The 15036-nt window shown below is 39.8% G+C and overlaps 1 non-coding gene across 1 annotated transcript; it reads right to left on the bottom strand.

Annotated features, from left to right (window-relative positions):
* Positions 1-3369: 3369 nt before the first annotated feature.
* Positions 3370-3440, bottom strand: Trnag-ccc. Its single transcript has one exon. It is a non-coding gene; the product is annotated as a tRNA-Gly (tRNA).
* Positions 3441-15036: the final 11596 nt, after the last annotated feature.

The raw sequence follows: 15036 nt of genomic DNA, 5'->3' as shown, positions 1-15036 counted from the left end.
CAAATAAATTAAAAGTTGTTGTTGTTGGAAGCCCCAACAACAGAGCGTAGCCCCGTTTACAGGTGGCCGTGCATGCCAGGAAGCTTCAGGAATATGTCAGTAAGACGATTTCAATATATTTCAATATGTCAATTTGGGATTCCAATTGCATGCTGGTGATTGATCACCAGCTGCCAAACACCCCAGAGGTGGCTCGCAGGGTATTATGTAGATGTAGGTGTACATATCCACTTGCGTGCTTGTAATGGACTACCCCATGCCAAATCTCCTTGAGATGGCTCGCGAAGCATCATACGGATGTTGATGTGCTTGAATGCAATAATAATGTATCAGTAGGTTATGTTTTTTTCGAGTGTGCCCTGCGTAGTCCCTAGCACACTACTTATTCGGTTTGTTGCCCTACGTTTTGTGGCATTTGCTGCTCACTTTTTCTTAGGGAATTACGATAGTTTTTTTTTCGTGGAGGGTATTAATAAAGGCTCATGAGTTGTTACGACACATTTGAGATGAGTTATTACGACAGAAAGTGCAGTGTTTCCAGTATGCTACACGAGTTAAGATGAGAATCTTTACAGGAGCGTATATCGAAGTATAGGCTTAATTTACTAAGTAAATTAGAAGGATACATTTTGTTAGGCGCCGCTAATCATATCCTTTGTTATCTTCGCACTGTGGTAGACGTGATCATTAGAAGAGAATAAAAGAGATAGACTGCAAAGCAGAGATTAAAATGTCATTCTTCCCTCGTACCATTAAGGATAGGTACGTTGTCTCAATTAATAGGATTAATGGCGTCACTAGCTAGGATAACTCATTGCATGTTTTTTCCATAGTTCTAACCTTGCATGTATTTGCTATAGAAATTACTAACCATAAGCAAGTTTTTTATGTATAAAAATGTATATTTTGCTAGTATGTGTAATATTTCTATGACTGTGCGGTTAGCATGTGGCGGTCCTCTTGAATGTGACGTGTTTGTGATTGGTCACCCCCTGCCAAGCACCCTGGAGGTAGCTCGAAGGGTATTATGTAAATGTAGATCTACAATGACCCGGGAGAGCTTTAACGAAAATATATTAATGTGTATTTGAAGAGCCCCCGACCCCTTTTTATACTCTTTTTTTATCTGTAACACGTGCAAAGATATGTTGAACTATAAAGTGTTATAAATCGCTCAATTTCCTCGGAGTGTAAACGTGATTATTTTGGAATTCACTGATCCCTTCGCGATGAGGACGCCTCTTCTGCGGTGAACCACTCTGCCCAACCCCCTCATCTCTCTCGGATACCTCATCGTTTAATCCCGTTCATTCTCTTCCATCGCCTCCTGGTCGTCTCTCTCGCCCCCCACCACTCCCTCTAGACCGCCCTCTGATCTCTCCCACGTCCCGGCTGGAATGCGTATAAGCGATGAGTCCCCCAGCCGAAGGGTCGCGCCGGGTCGCCGACAGCCTCGCGAGCCGCAGCGCCCGCTTTCGTATGTCGCGGGCGCTGCTTGCTCTTCAGTCGGACTCGCATCCAAGCAGCCGCCCGCCTGACCTGTCGCATCGGCATCGCGAACCGTGACGGCCACCATCCAGCACTCCCACCTTCGCGTACCGTTCGCTCTTCTTGAAGATTTGCGCCCCCCCCCCCCCATCCTTAGACACTTCCCCGCGTGAGATAGTGTGGTCGGTGGTAATGACCACCGCCGTTTCATTACGACGAACACGGAAGTGTCGCCTCGTGTTCCGTTCAATTTTGAAATTTTCATTTCTCGCGTTAATTTATCTGGGGGAAGGAACGCAACGTCTGTTTGGTGGCCTATCCAGGGTGAAGTTGTTGGAAGTCTAACGGCGAATGACCTGCCATCACTGGATGCAATGGAATCATTAGGAATGCCGGTTTTATTTTGTTCTTCTTTTACAGGAAAAAACGGTGAAAACGTAAAATAGTTGGCATGTTTCTCATAAATAAAAAATGAAAATAAGTGTGTGAGGTCATCTTATATTATTCAATTTCATATTAAGCCTTCTTACTTATAGGGCAAACTCTAAGAAGTCAGAATTTAGTGTAATCGATATTACTACACTTGCAAACGTTGGTGAAAGTTCTTAAACACTACTGATGTAGTGGTATCATGAAAGATTCCCATCCATGCAACCCGGGTTCGATTCCCGGGCAGTACAATTTTTTTCCTCTTTGTTATAAAATATAACTTGAAATACTTGGAACTCACCCTTAAACTTAGTATAAGCCATGTAATAGATTCAAATAAAAAGTTAATTTACTGATAGTATATAGTTTGTGCTAGCACTCGTTTAAAAATTTCATACAGCCTTTATGGAATTAGTCCATCAATTAGTTTTTACTTAGGGAATCAACAGCAAAAAAAATTGAATTTTAACTTTAGATCAGTCGCTATTAATGCATTAAAAATTATTGTACCAGAAATTATCCTTTTGTATGACTGGACTACGGCTACAAATGAAGCATTATCAGGTTAATATTCCTCCTAGTTTCTGGATTGAGCTACACCTAATAATATAATTTGATAGGAGGAAGACTCGCGAGCAGTTCCGATTTACCGCGTGCATAATTTTACTGATACTTGATAAAATTTAGTAAACTATGTTGTGACATTTATAGCATAATTACCTCGGAGTCTAAACATGATTACTTCTCCCGTCACTGAACCGATGGATCAAAATCTCCGTGACTCTCTCTTACACCCCCTGCATGCTGTGAATCCTCTGAAGGGAGCAAAGGTTGCGGGCAAGAATTCCAGTCTGGGCATACACGATATGATCCTTCTCTTTATTGATCGTTCGCACAGCTTACACGCCGTGGAATAGCTAAAGGATTCTAGAATGATCGCATTATTCGCTGTTTAGTATCAGCAGATTAATTTTACTATTTTATATTAGTCTTCTTGATGGATAATACTGAGAAAGATATAACAAATGGAGCTAATAATAAGTTTTTTTTACATTAATACATTATTTTCCCGCAAATTCTTAAGTTTTATCATTGTCCCAATAATGTTCATTTATTTACTCCCCAGGCATTAGTGCGGCTAACTTTCACTATTTTTACATATGTATCGAAGGAGTAACAGTGATAATATTAAAAATTATGAAATTTGGTATAAACGAAGCCAAATAAAGCATCAACCTGCATTATTATTCGCTAATAATGAAAAAATCATTCTTCCTGCGGTATAAACCCGAGTGAATTTGCATTTTCACATGAGCAGTACCTACTCGGCGTTTTCAAAAAAAATTATCTCTACTCCGAGGAATACTAAAGAGAATGGAATATTTAAAGTACTCTGAAGACGTTTTCGGAAATTTCACATCAAATTACAAAGCGAAGGGAATAAAAAAAATGTGCACTGCCCGGGAATCGAACCCGGGTCACAAGAATGGGAATCTTGCATGATACCACTACACCAGCAGTGCTTATGAGTTCAGATCGGTTTTACAAGTGTAAAGATCTTGGTTAAATTTAGGCATACCTTCCTTTATTTAGCGATACGAGAGAGTGAAAGCTTGACTTAATCGCCTCCTTTATCGATTACCCGTTCGTATTCCAATCTCCAGTTGTTACCGCCTTGTCATTTTTAAGACAAGATGACTTCTTGGGCCTTGAGACTTTGAAATAGACACTAGCTATCTTCCCATTATTTGAAGCACCTATGTCGTGGTTTATCTTATTCAGAGTGGCAATTGCTGCGTTACTTCTACTATTTTGAGTACCTACTTTCGCTGCTTCTTCGTCTGTGCATTAATGCTAAACAGAACCGGCTGCGCCGAAGTTCGCGACTCCCTCTATGTACCAACTTTGTGTTTTAACGTACTACGAGTCATTCCAATGATGCTTGCCTACCTCTGACCGAATCTGGCGAATTCAGAAGTACAATGTTATCAATCGCGGGGAATCAAATTCTTAAAATTTTTCATTATCGATTCCACTTCCTGAAGTTAAAAGTATTTCTTTCGTATCTTTAGTCTAAGTATTTCATTGAAATTTATTTCTTTTGCTGACAGTGAGTATGAATTTTCGGAACAATAATAATAATTTTTATTGGTTGTAAGATAAGTGTAGCACATGTATAGGACAAGTAAATTATCTAGACAATTTATAGTAGTCTAGTAACTCTTAAAATCATTATTACATTTTCAGTACATGAATATGATAAAATATACTTTATTGTACTTATTGTACACCAAAAGCCCAGTGTAGCAAGTATGAATAATGACCCACAAGGATCAATTGCATAGGAATCCATTTAAACCGTAGTGACACTCTTGTGTCAATAAAAAAATTACACTTTTTTAAATTGGTCGAATTTCTCTATGTATTTTATATTTTCAGGAAGTTTGTTGTAGCATTTCAGGGTCATTTTTTAAGGGGCCTTGAAGGTGTACCATAGTATAATGAATTATAATTGTGTAAGTGGGAGTGAATTTCGGATGCCTACGTCCGCTAATTATATTCTTTTTACTTAGGTAGTTACTCGTAGCCCTAATAAGTGATTATTTGGTGACCATTAATATATATACAACTGTAATATCTACTTCATTTATTCCTATTCCTTCCGTAAGAAGAACAATTTTTGTGATTTTTTCGATCGTAGGAAATTTTAATTTTTTAACCTCGAGTCTGATTCCCTAATTTATTTATATACTTGTATAATTTATGCTTTCATGAGTACATGACCGATATGTCCATGGTCAGGTTAGATTAGATCCAGGAAATTATGAGAAAATAAATCGAGGTTGTAAAATATACGTCGAATTCAGCAATATGTTATGATTTCTCCAGAGGAAAATGTTGACCTTAAGTAGGTACTTGGAGATAATCTAGGAAACTTTCCATAGATAATGTGGAATATTACATACAATAATAAAACGATTTTATTATTTTTCCACTTTGATAATAAAATTCTTGATCAATGATATTCATTTCTTAAACTATTAATTTTCTGGCCTCAATCATGATTTAGCTGCAATATTAACCCAATTCCTAACCTCGAGGTTTGTTTGGCACGAAAATTAAGTCACTGAAAATTAATCACGGACGCACACATTGACTCAGGATGTTTTCTTAGAGCATCCACGCGTAATAATTGCGCTCGTAAATCCCGCAGCGAAAACGCGTCATTTAAAATGCGGAAATCCGCCGCAGCCAGCGAAACGTCTTCTCAAAGAGTCCCGTGCGCTCGGGGTCGTCTCAAATTACGCGATATGCAAAATCCCTCTAATCCACCACGCAGACAACAAGCGCTTTAAAGGGTGCAAAAGTCAGAGCCGTGGGGTCATGGCTTATGGGGAACTTGTTTCTCTGCGAGAGCTCTCCTTGTAGGCGGAATAGTAATGTAAATCATTGCGGGAATGCTCCTTACCAGAGAGTCTGCTGTGACCGCAATTCCTTCGTGACGAGCGCCCGATCTCTTGCGAAAAATCTGCCGCTCGGATTACCATTCATCTGCCGAGCATATTACGCTGATTCGGAAGCTGCGTGTTTGGAATCTCGCTCATTGGGTGCAATTAACTCTCGGTAGAACAAGAAAAACTAACATGGTGAGATATTCCACGACATATTCTGATAGAGAAATAAAAATCTCCTGTCGCTTTCTACACAGTCCACGTCGGTCGTTTATTACTTGGACATCGGATGAGAAGTCTTATAAAAATTCCGAGGAATTATGTTTTCTTTACAATATGCTCGAGTTTTACTTGCATTTCTAGTCCTTTTGTGGATAAATTAAGACTTATTTCGCTTCTTCGCTCACGACTCCTTTCTCACTGAGGCTTTTAAGTTGTTTCACTTTCTTTACCACTCCGGGAGATTTAACGAAAGTTTTATTCTGTGCCCAACAGATTGGGATTCAGGGGATCTGTGGGAAGCGGAAATTTTAGACTGCTTCTAGACACACCACTCATCGCTCTCCTAAATTTAAGTCTGTATACCTCTAGGGTAAATGGCAGGGGGTTACCAATCATCATCAGCACGCAGAGTGTAGGAGAATCTCCACATGTGCACTAAATAGTCATTAAAATATTGCGCATAGTAACAAAAATACGTGCCCATTCGTGGAAAGGCGAAACGTGCCAACGATTAGCAATTCCTACAGTAATTCCATGCAAGGTTCGAACAGTGGAAAAATGAGTGAAGAGAAAAAGAAACTTGAAATGAGTCGTCTTAGCAATTGACGCCATTTATTTTACTAGTCGAGACACCGTTGCTATCCTTAATACTGCGACGAAAGAACGGCCTTGAATATTTGCAGCCTGTTTCCTTAATTTTTACTTTAACAACTTCTCTGAATTTACAAAGCAAATGTAGTACATAATTTGTTCTAGGCTCTTATACAAATTTCCATCAAAAATCTCCTTAAATATTGGCAATTGTAATCGAAACAACTCATCACGAATCTTGCTGCCCAATGCTGTACAATAGTGATTTTAGCTATCAGTCCTAATTCATAAGGGTCCCACATGCTTGCAGCATCACTGTTCTATACCGATTATTCTTTTTGGAAATCCCAATGCACGGTAATTGTACGGTTGGCTTTCCCGCACACTTCGTGCTGTGATTACCCCACGAGAGATCCCGAGTAATGGTTACTCCTTAGCATTTTACAAATTCGGCATTATTTCGTTCAATTGTATTAGGCTCAACTATGTGGAAGTCAATGCTCGAAAATGAAAAGGAGACTTCGTTAATTTCCACTGATTTATTTCGCCCGTACGACATGTTTCGAACCATAGAGGTCATTATCAAGTACCATGGTACCTGATACTAATACCTGATACCAGGTACTTGATAATGACCTCTATGATTCGAAACATGTCGCACGGACGAAATAAATCAGTGGAAATCAACGAAGTCTCCTTTTCATTTTCGATTCGGCATTAGATAGTCGAATCGCGTGATTGGCAGACAGTGATTATTTCTCCCCAATATGCATTAATTACATAAGTTACCACAATTACGAAGGATTATGAGAAGCATGGGTAATCTGTCATAAAGTATGCACCACTGAAGCCTTGTCAAAAACATCTGATCTTAGGTTAACCTGGTACTCAATAACTTGAAATGGCGTTTGCCAACTTTGGTTTAAGAATCGGCAAATTATTTTTGGAAATTAATCAGTGGCGAGGGAGACAATTTTGCCTATGCATGAGCATCAAATTAAACCTAAGTCTTAAAACTATTTTATTATCTATTCACGGTTTGCTACGTAATTAAAGAAAAAATTTTATCTGGGTCATTATAAGTCAAGTTTCATTTATCTACGTTCTTATAAACGAGTTTTATTTCCGCCGCAAAGTCATTTAGAGTCAGAGCTATACCTAACGAAAACCATGGAAATGAAAAGACGTAGTATCATATTTGTGCTATAAAAAATTAATGCTTGATTACTATTGTATACTGCTTGTATAGAAGTTACTTCCCTATTTCGTTTTACACCTACACAATGAGCATTTCCCATCACAAAGATTTTCCAAGAAATGTCTATATCTAATAGGAGGGGTTTAAAACGATAAAGAGACGTGAACACGGTTGTTTTGAAGCGCTTCTTCGATCCACTTACTATTTGACTTCGGCACTCTTCGTCTCGTCCGCCCATAATGAGAAGTGCGTGCCAATTATGAATGGGAAAGCGGGGAAGATATAGGAGTCGGCAGAGAGCATTGAAATGGATAATGAAATGCAAGAAGATCCGAGTGACATTTCGACTCCCGTTGGGGTGAAATGAATGTAATTAATTTTGACTATAATTGCTACACTCTGCAGAGCCATTGGACTTGTCTCTGGAGAGCTAAACACAGGGATAAAACTGTGAAATTGAACACTCGATCTTATTCAACTTAGATATAAATTCGCGCCAGTATTAGTCTCAGTGAGTGTTCAGATGGTGCATAATGAGGCGATTCTGAAATCAGAAGCATTATTCACAGTTCACCATTCACTGGCCTTGATAATGACACTACGTGTCGAAACCGGGTCGGTACTTTGTAAATAAAATTGTGTGGAAGTTTATCATTTTATTTTATTCTCATCAGAAGCATTAGTTTGGTTGCGATCAAGACCAAAAACATTTTAGATGATGTGCGGTAATTTCACAGAGGTGAATTACTTTTATGAGAGGTATTTAAGGTAGAATCTTTGCCCTTTAATTGTTCACTTGCGCTTGACTCCTTAAAGTTACAGCACTTGGTTTTTCGCGATTATTCCTTGAGTAACGTTAAAGTAGTCGCCCATTATCCATGAGTAGGTGACATCATTGTGGTTCTAATTCCAAAATTCACTGAGGAAGAACCGCTCACAATAGTGTACACGGCAACTAGACACCTGTGGTCGATGTATGAGGACGAGAAATAGCGAAGAAGCAACTGCATTATCGTCACGAGTTCGTGGCGCCATTTTTAATCTGCAAGCTAAAGCCTCTGATTTCTTTTCGCGAATAGCTTGAGGAGTAGGCGACGAAAAAATCGACAAAAACGGAAATATACGGATCTCGTCATTTCTCAACATCTGTATTCATTGAAAATATATTATATCCACATTATAACCAGCGAGGCACCTCTCAGTATTATGATAAGACATTTATAAAATCGGTGAAGGATCCAATTGTAAGATAAACATCTATTCTTAAAATGCTAAGTAGGTATTCATTTACATCTACATAATACCCTGCGAGCCACCTCTATGATATTTGGTAGGGGAGATCAATTAACAGCATGCAATAGCATTCCAATATGCACACCACATAGTCCAAAAACGTTACGAATACTAACAAATTATGTTACCAAATTCCTGCAAAGGCTAAACTTTCCAATTACTCATTGAGGTAATTTGCCAATAAAACTAGAACACACAGAACATACTATTAAAAATACTGAGAAAATTCAGAAACATGCATTGAGGAATACATAGGCTACACTACAAGTAATCTAACTGTAGTGAGAGTGTGTGAGCTCTAACAAGTTAAAAATTGTGTTGCTTATTCTTCATACTTGTTTCTTCACGAAAAAAACATGCCTCTCTGTGTTTGGTGAAATGGCATCATATCAAATACGGAGCATCTAAGAAATGCGTTCTTGCTCCTTCACAATTTCTCTGGAATTTCTTTATGCAAAAAAGTCAACTTTTTCTTTAGCGTAGAACGTGACTCTTTCTCGTGGATGCTAGTGTTAGACAAAAAGGGTTATTTTTGGAGAAGATACCGTCGTGAAGGTCCAGGCAATCCACGGGTTCAAACCGTTCTCTTTTGTGAAAGCTGTGAGGGAATTTGTCGGGGGCGGTCGAGGTGGCCAACCCTCGCGGTTGGGGCGCGCGACCTTGCGCGGTGAAAGTACTCGCCCACAATGGAAAAGAGTGGCCGTTAAGAAGGGATTAGTCGAAGGATGCATGCAAGTTTGGTAGATAAATGAGTTAATGGTCTTCAGGAATTTAGGGGTTTCTGGGGTAAGTCATCATTAGGAGACCAGGGCAGGAAAAGAAGCAGATCAGCAACGTTTTCTAACGGTAAATGCAATTCTCAAGATTTTGGGAAAATTTTTAACGTGCTCCCACCAGGTTAAACGCTAATACCCTCCATGAAATGGCGTCACTCCTTTTATTTTCAGAACTATTCCTCCTTGGCTTTGTGACTTCCTGATTGTTGGCTTACGGATGCATTCTGAGGGGTGTTGGGTGTCCGTAGAATAGCGTGTCAAGTAGATTACTTTCTTGCTGGTGCTCAAGATATTTTGAGAGAGCCTGCTTATTATGGGTGAAATGATCACATGGGTAAGATTTCGGAAATAGACAGCAAAACCGATAGGTTTAAGATTATTTTACGCGTACAATAGGCAGAGGACCACAATGAATGAAGGTAAGCAATCATTATCAATTTCCACAGAATTTCGTACGACGCATTTCAACGATAAGACGTCATACTCGAATACCTCTCCTTAGCGTCAAAACGCGTCGTATCATATTAAAAATATCTGTGAAAATTTACCAGGGTTGTATGCCTTCATTAAGCATGACTTTTTACCAAGCCTAAAGCTGAATCGATCGATTATATAAGAACCATGATACTTGCGATAGTTGGCTTTAGGATAGGGTGAAATAGACTCTGCATGTATAGATAATAATTTAATACAGTTGTTAGTAATATAGTTGTAAGTAATTTGCATGAATTTTTGGCGCGTCAAAACTTATGAATGAATTTCTAACCATGCTATTTTTTCGTGTTGCTATTGATGTCTTGTAGTTTTATTTGAATGGTAGCGTGTTCGTTTCCCCAGCACTCTACTAATTTTTGGCCTGACAGCGTGTCTTTCTGAGCGCTATCATCCATTGGAATCACCCCATGCCACACACGCCGGTGGTGGCTTGCGCTATAGCACGTTGATTAAAATCAATTAAAGTTTTCCACGCTTCAGATGTAAAGCAAAAAACTGAGATTTATTTATTTTGATTCACATACATAAGGCATTGCTGTATCAGTGAACGTCGATTTTGCAAGTAAAGTCAAGACATGGAACTCTTGAAATCCTCACAGCCGTCTCTTTTGTGCATGGTGGGGGAATTTTTTCTCCAAGATGCCCTAAGCTACCTGTTGGTGCTACCGCAGGGACATATGTAAATGCATAGCAGGGACAAGCTCCTACCAAGTATGTACTTAGCATTAATTCCATGACAATAGTATTTAGCCCGATGTTGACATGCATCACTAACAACTCATCACTAACAACTCATCACTGTCTAGTGGCTTGGTTTTAGCATATATAACTCTAATCAAAGCTAACTCTATGATAAGCTTACGCGCACCACATCACTATAGTAGATTCCGGTTAATTGGGACATATCGGGACTAGTGTACTTTGCCCCAATGAAGCGGCTGGCCCAATTCGGCGAACTCTCTTGTATATGGCCATAAAAAACTTTGAAGTGGTAGAAAGAAGACTAAATAGTGTTTATAATGCAACATAAGTTTATTTATTAACTATTAATTTGATTAATAAATCAGCGAGTTTAGTTAATTTATGATAATTTTTAAAAAGTATAATAATTTAGTTAAAAATATATTTCACAGCCTCGGTCTACGCTGAATGAATATCTTTTACTAATTACTATCCTCTTGCGGATAGTATAACAACAAGAGCTTTCAAAATAGGGAAAGAATAGGAACATTTGTGAAAAATAAGAGCAAATCAGAGGAGGAAAAAAATAGTATTCTGAAAACAAAACCATTTAATTTCGTCGCTAGTATAGATTCTATGTCGCCGACTCATGGCCCAGTAAAGCGGCATGCTGTCCCAATTAAGCGGAGAATATTCTTGGATAATCCTCTATTGGATTCTGTTCTTCAAGATCTGCCCCAATTAAGCGGCTGCCCCAAGTAATCGGTGGACCCATTAAAAGGAATCTACTGTACTATGAAAATACAAGATTTCATATGCAATAATAATAAATTCAAGTGTATAGCGTGGTAATTCATATCGCTACCTTCACCACTCCTATCGTTTCCTTTCCCTATCGAGTCTCCGAGCATGTGGTAAATTTTTTTTCACTCCCCCTTCCCGGACAACGGACATAACTCACCCGTGCTCACGTTTTGAACGTGTCCATATCCTGTATAATAATGGAGCACGCCGTTCGAATTTTTGAGGAAAGGAATTGGAAGTCGGAATCGGAGGAATCCAGTTGGGTATGGGGGAATGGAGGGATAAGTTGACGCCGAACGCCAGAGCCTCGACTGCGCCTTTGTTGCGATCAACAATGATGGAGGGTGACAATGGTTGAAAAATGGCCAAAGTATTAATTTATGTGGCAACAAAAGCAAAGGCGAAGAGTAGGTTTCGAAGGAGGGGAAAGGAGGAACGAGGTATATGGGGTGAAGTGTGTTTGTATCCTTATGTTCATCGGTGTATAATAGACTTCCGAAAAGAGATGATAGTCCTCTGGCTGCAAGCTTCAGGATTCAGGGCCCCAGTTGAGCAAGGGAAGTGGAGACTTTGAATAGGTGTGTTGGTAATGTGGAGGATGTGTTAGGTTCAGAGACCACCCCGGGCACAAATGCTGCTAGACCCACCACCGGAGTGTACTGTCTCCTAGCCGTACCTAGCCAATGGGCCCGTTCTCTCGCGCCCAACCAACACGATCATAGAGACATGGTACCAGGGAATTGAACCGCGTGGAGTTTTTCATGTGTGTGGCCCTTTTAATTCCATTCCAACACCCGATCCTGCCGGGTGTTGGAATGGAAGCCATTTTTGTGGAGTAGTATTTGCTTAGTGACGTAATTACTTGAGTTGATATGGGGTGGGATAATAGCTTCCGTTCAAACAACAATCACGTGCTTAAAACACCGAAAATTCATGCTGAAGATACTTTGAAGAAGAAACAGGCCTTTGCAAATTTCCATAAATTTTTTTTATTAGCACGACGCATTTCCACGCTAAGGCATCGTTCTCGAATACTCGAAAGCGTTGAAATGCGTCGTACCTATAAAAATATTATGTGGAAAATTTACTAAGGTTGTTTTTTTCATTTTTACATCTACATCTACATAATACCCTGCGAGCCACCTCTAGGGTGTTTGGCAGGGGGTGATCAATCACCAGCATGCAGCATGCAATTGGACTCCCACATGCACACCACACAGTGCAAAAAACGTCACGCATACTAACAAAGAATGTGACAGTATATTGTCTGTCTATTGTATGTCTACATCTATTGTAGTGACAGAACATTAAAAAAAATCATACATGTTATGCTGAGAAACTTAAATGTTTTGAAAAGGCCACAAAATCGCATATGGAATAAGCCTCTTTGGTCTTAGTAGTTAATTTCCATAGCATTACAAAAAGACCAGCAGATTTCCACTATCTAACTCTAAAAACATAAGCTAGTATAATCATGCGAATTGAAAGTTGGTTGTTTGATTAAATTCACGAAAGAGAGATCTTCTCGAAGTCATACGCAATATACAGGAAGGACCGAAGAACGAAAGTAGCAGGAGGAGTATTCATTGCAGTCAAAGATGAGATTTTAAGCAGCCAAGAGAATTTTTCAGACACTGATTTGAAAAGTGTTTGGTGCTCAATCAAGGGCTCTGCTAAAAGATTTTTCATATGCGCGTAAAATAGACCACCAGATACATGCCTAAATTACGTGTTGGAGTTCGATAGTCACAAAAGGCGTTAAACTTTTCAGAAAGTTCGTTGTTGTATCATAATTGGAGGCAATTTCAACGTTAATTTTATGTATTAGGGAAGTATTAACACGGAGGTAAAGACAAATCTTCGAATTCATTCAACTATCAATGTCACACTCATACGCGAAGTATGCGGGAAGCCTGCCGTAAACTGGGATTTCCAAAAGAAATTCTCGGTAAATGTCATAGGAATATGAAAAAGATACCTGACTCTACCAAAGCTACACTTAGAATATACTGGTGACGAATGGGACTCTGATTAAATAGCATTGATAGCTAAATCAATGGAGTACAGCGCTGGGCGGCGAGATTCGTGATACGTCGATACGATAAAAAGTGTAGCGTTTCCAAAAAGTTAGGCGAGTAAGGATGGGAATATGTACAGGAGCGTATAGAAAAGTATTGGGTAAATTTACTTAGAAAATTCGGAGAAATGTTTTTCTCAGATAGCGTGCACAATATCCTTCGTTTATTGTCATACAACTGTCGACGAGACCGCGAGAGAAATGTAATGGAAATAGACTGAAAAATAGAGACTTTTAAAATGTTTTTCTTTCCGAATATTATCAGGGATAGCAATGGTATGATTTGATGGCAAGTTTTGCCTTTGCATGAATGCGGAAGTACAATTTGTTAGGATGCGTAAATTTTTTATGTCCATTTGGTGTGCATGTGGGAATCCTCTTGCATGCTGCATGCTGGTGATTGATCACCCCTTGCCAAACACCCTGGAGGTGGCTTGCAGATTGTTATGTAGATGTAGATGTTGTCTCCGTTACTAAAATTAATGACTAGACTCTTTAGGACGACTCATTCCGAGCTTATCTTTTTCATTTGTTCTTAACCTTGCATGGATTTAATGCAGGAACAACTAACTGTTGGCAAGTTTTACCTTAGTCTGAATGTGCACGTATATTTTGTATTTTGCGTAGTATTTTAATGCATCCGTGTAATAATCCGATGCATGTTAGGATTGTCTTGCTTACTGGTGATTGGCTTGATAGATTTGGCTCATGGATGTCGATGCTAGGTGAAAATGAAACAATAAGTTTACTCATCTATACATTAGCCTGGCATTCAATACACCATCATCGCAATATTGCGCAATTGTGCGTCCCGCTCATGAAACGCAATGTCGTTCCTCTCCGTGCACAGGTTGTATAATAAGGTGCGGCAATGTCAGTGAAACCATTCCTCTCTTTCCCCACCCTCCTCTCCCCCAGCCCCCTCGCCCGCCCTGAGGGTCGAGCCAGGATTTATTGCGGTCCATGTTAGGCCCCAAGGGTCCCAACCGACCCCCGGCGGAGTCCCAAAGGACATGCGACCCTCTCGACGAGCCCGCAACTCATCCAAACATTGTTATGCTCCGCTCTCCATTCGACCTCCTTTTCTTCTTCTCCATCCTATCCCTCCAAATGCTTCGCCATCCACTCCACCTCGTTCGTGTAAGGCCCACTTCTCTTCCTATTCTCGCCTGTATTGTCCCTCCTCACCCCGCCGCTTCACATGCCACTCGTGGAAGGGGATGGGAATACGGCGATGTTAGCTGCTGCCATTTACATGTATGTTAGCCTGCAAGTCATCACAAGCTGTTGTGGGGAGGGGATTTGTCTAGCGAAATTATTCGGGCATCGGGTAGGAAACATCTTTTCCTCAATACATGTTTTTGGATATTCCTAATAATTTCTACAGCACTATTAACTGCATAGGTAGATTGCCTTCATGAGTGAGATACAGATAAATCCCATTACTTACGTGCCATAGGTAGCGTACCTGTTACGCAGTGCACGATCGTGGAAGTATACTTTAATCCCCATGGATGGCGTTGTGAATGG

This window comes from Ischnura elegans, chromosome 8 (assembly GCF_921293095.1).
Source record: "Ischnura elegans chromosome 8, ioIscEleg1.1, whole genome shotgun sequence".
NCBI classification, from domain to species: domain Eukaryota; kingdom Metazoa; phylum Arthropoda; class Insecta; order Odonata; family Coenagrionidae; genus Ischnura; species Ischnura elegans.
The sequence above is the reverse complement of the archived record's forward strand: the minus strand, read 5'-3'. Positions and strand labels throughout refer to the sequence as shown.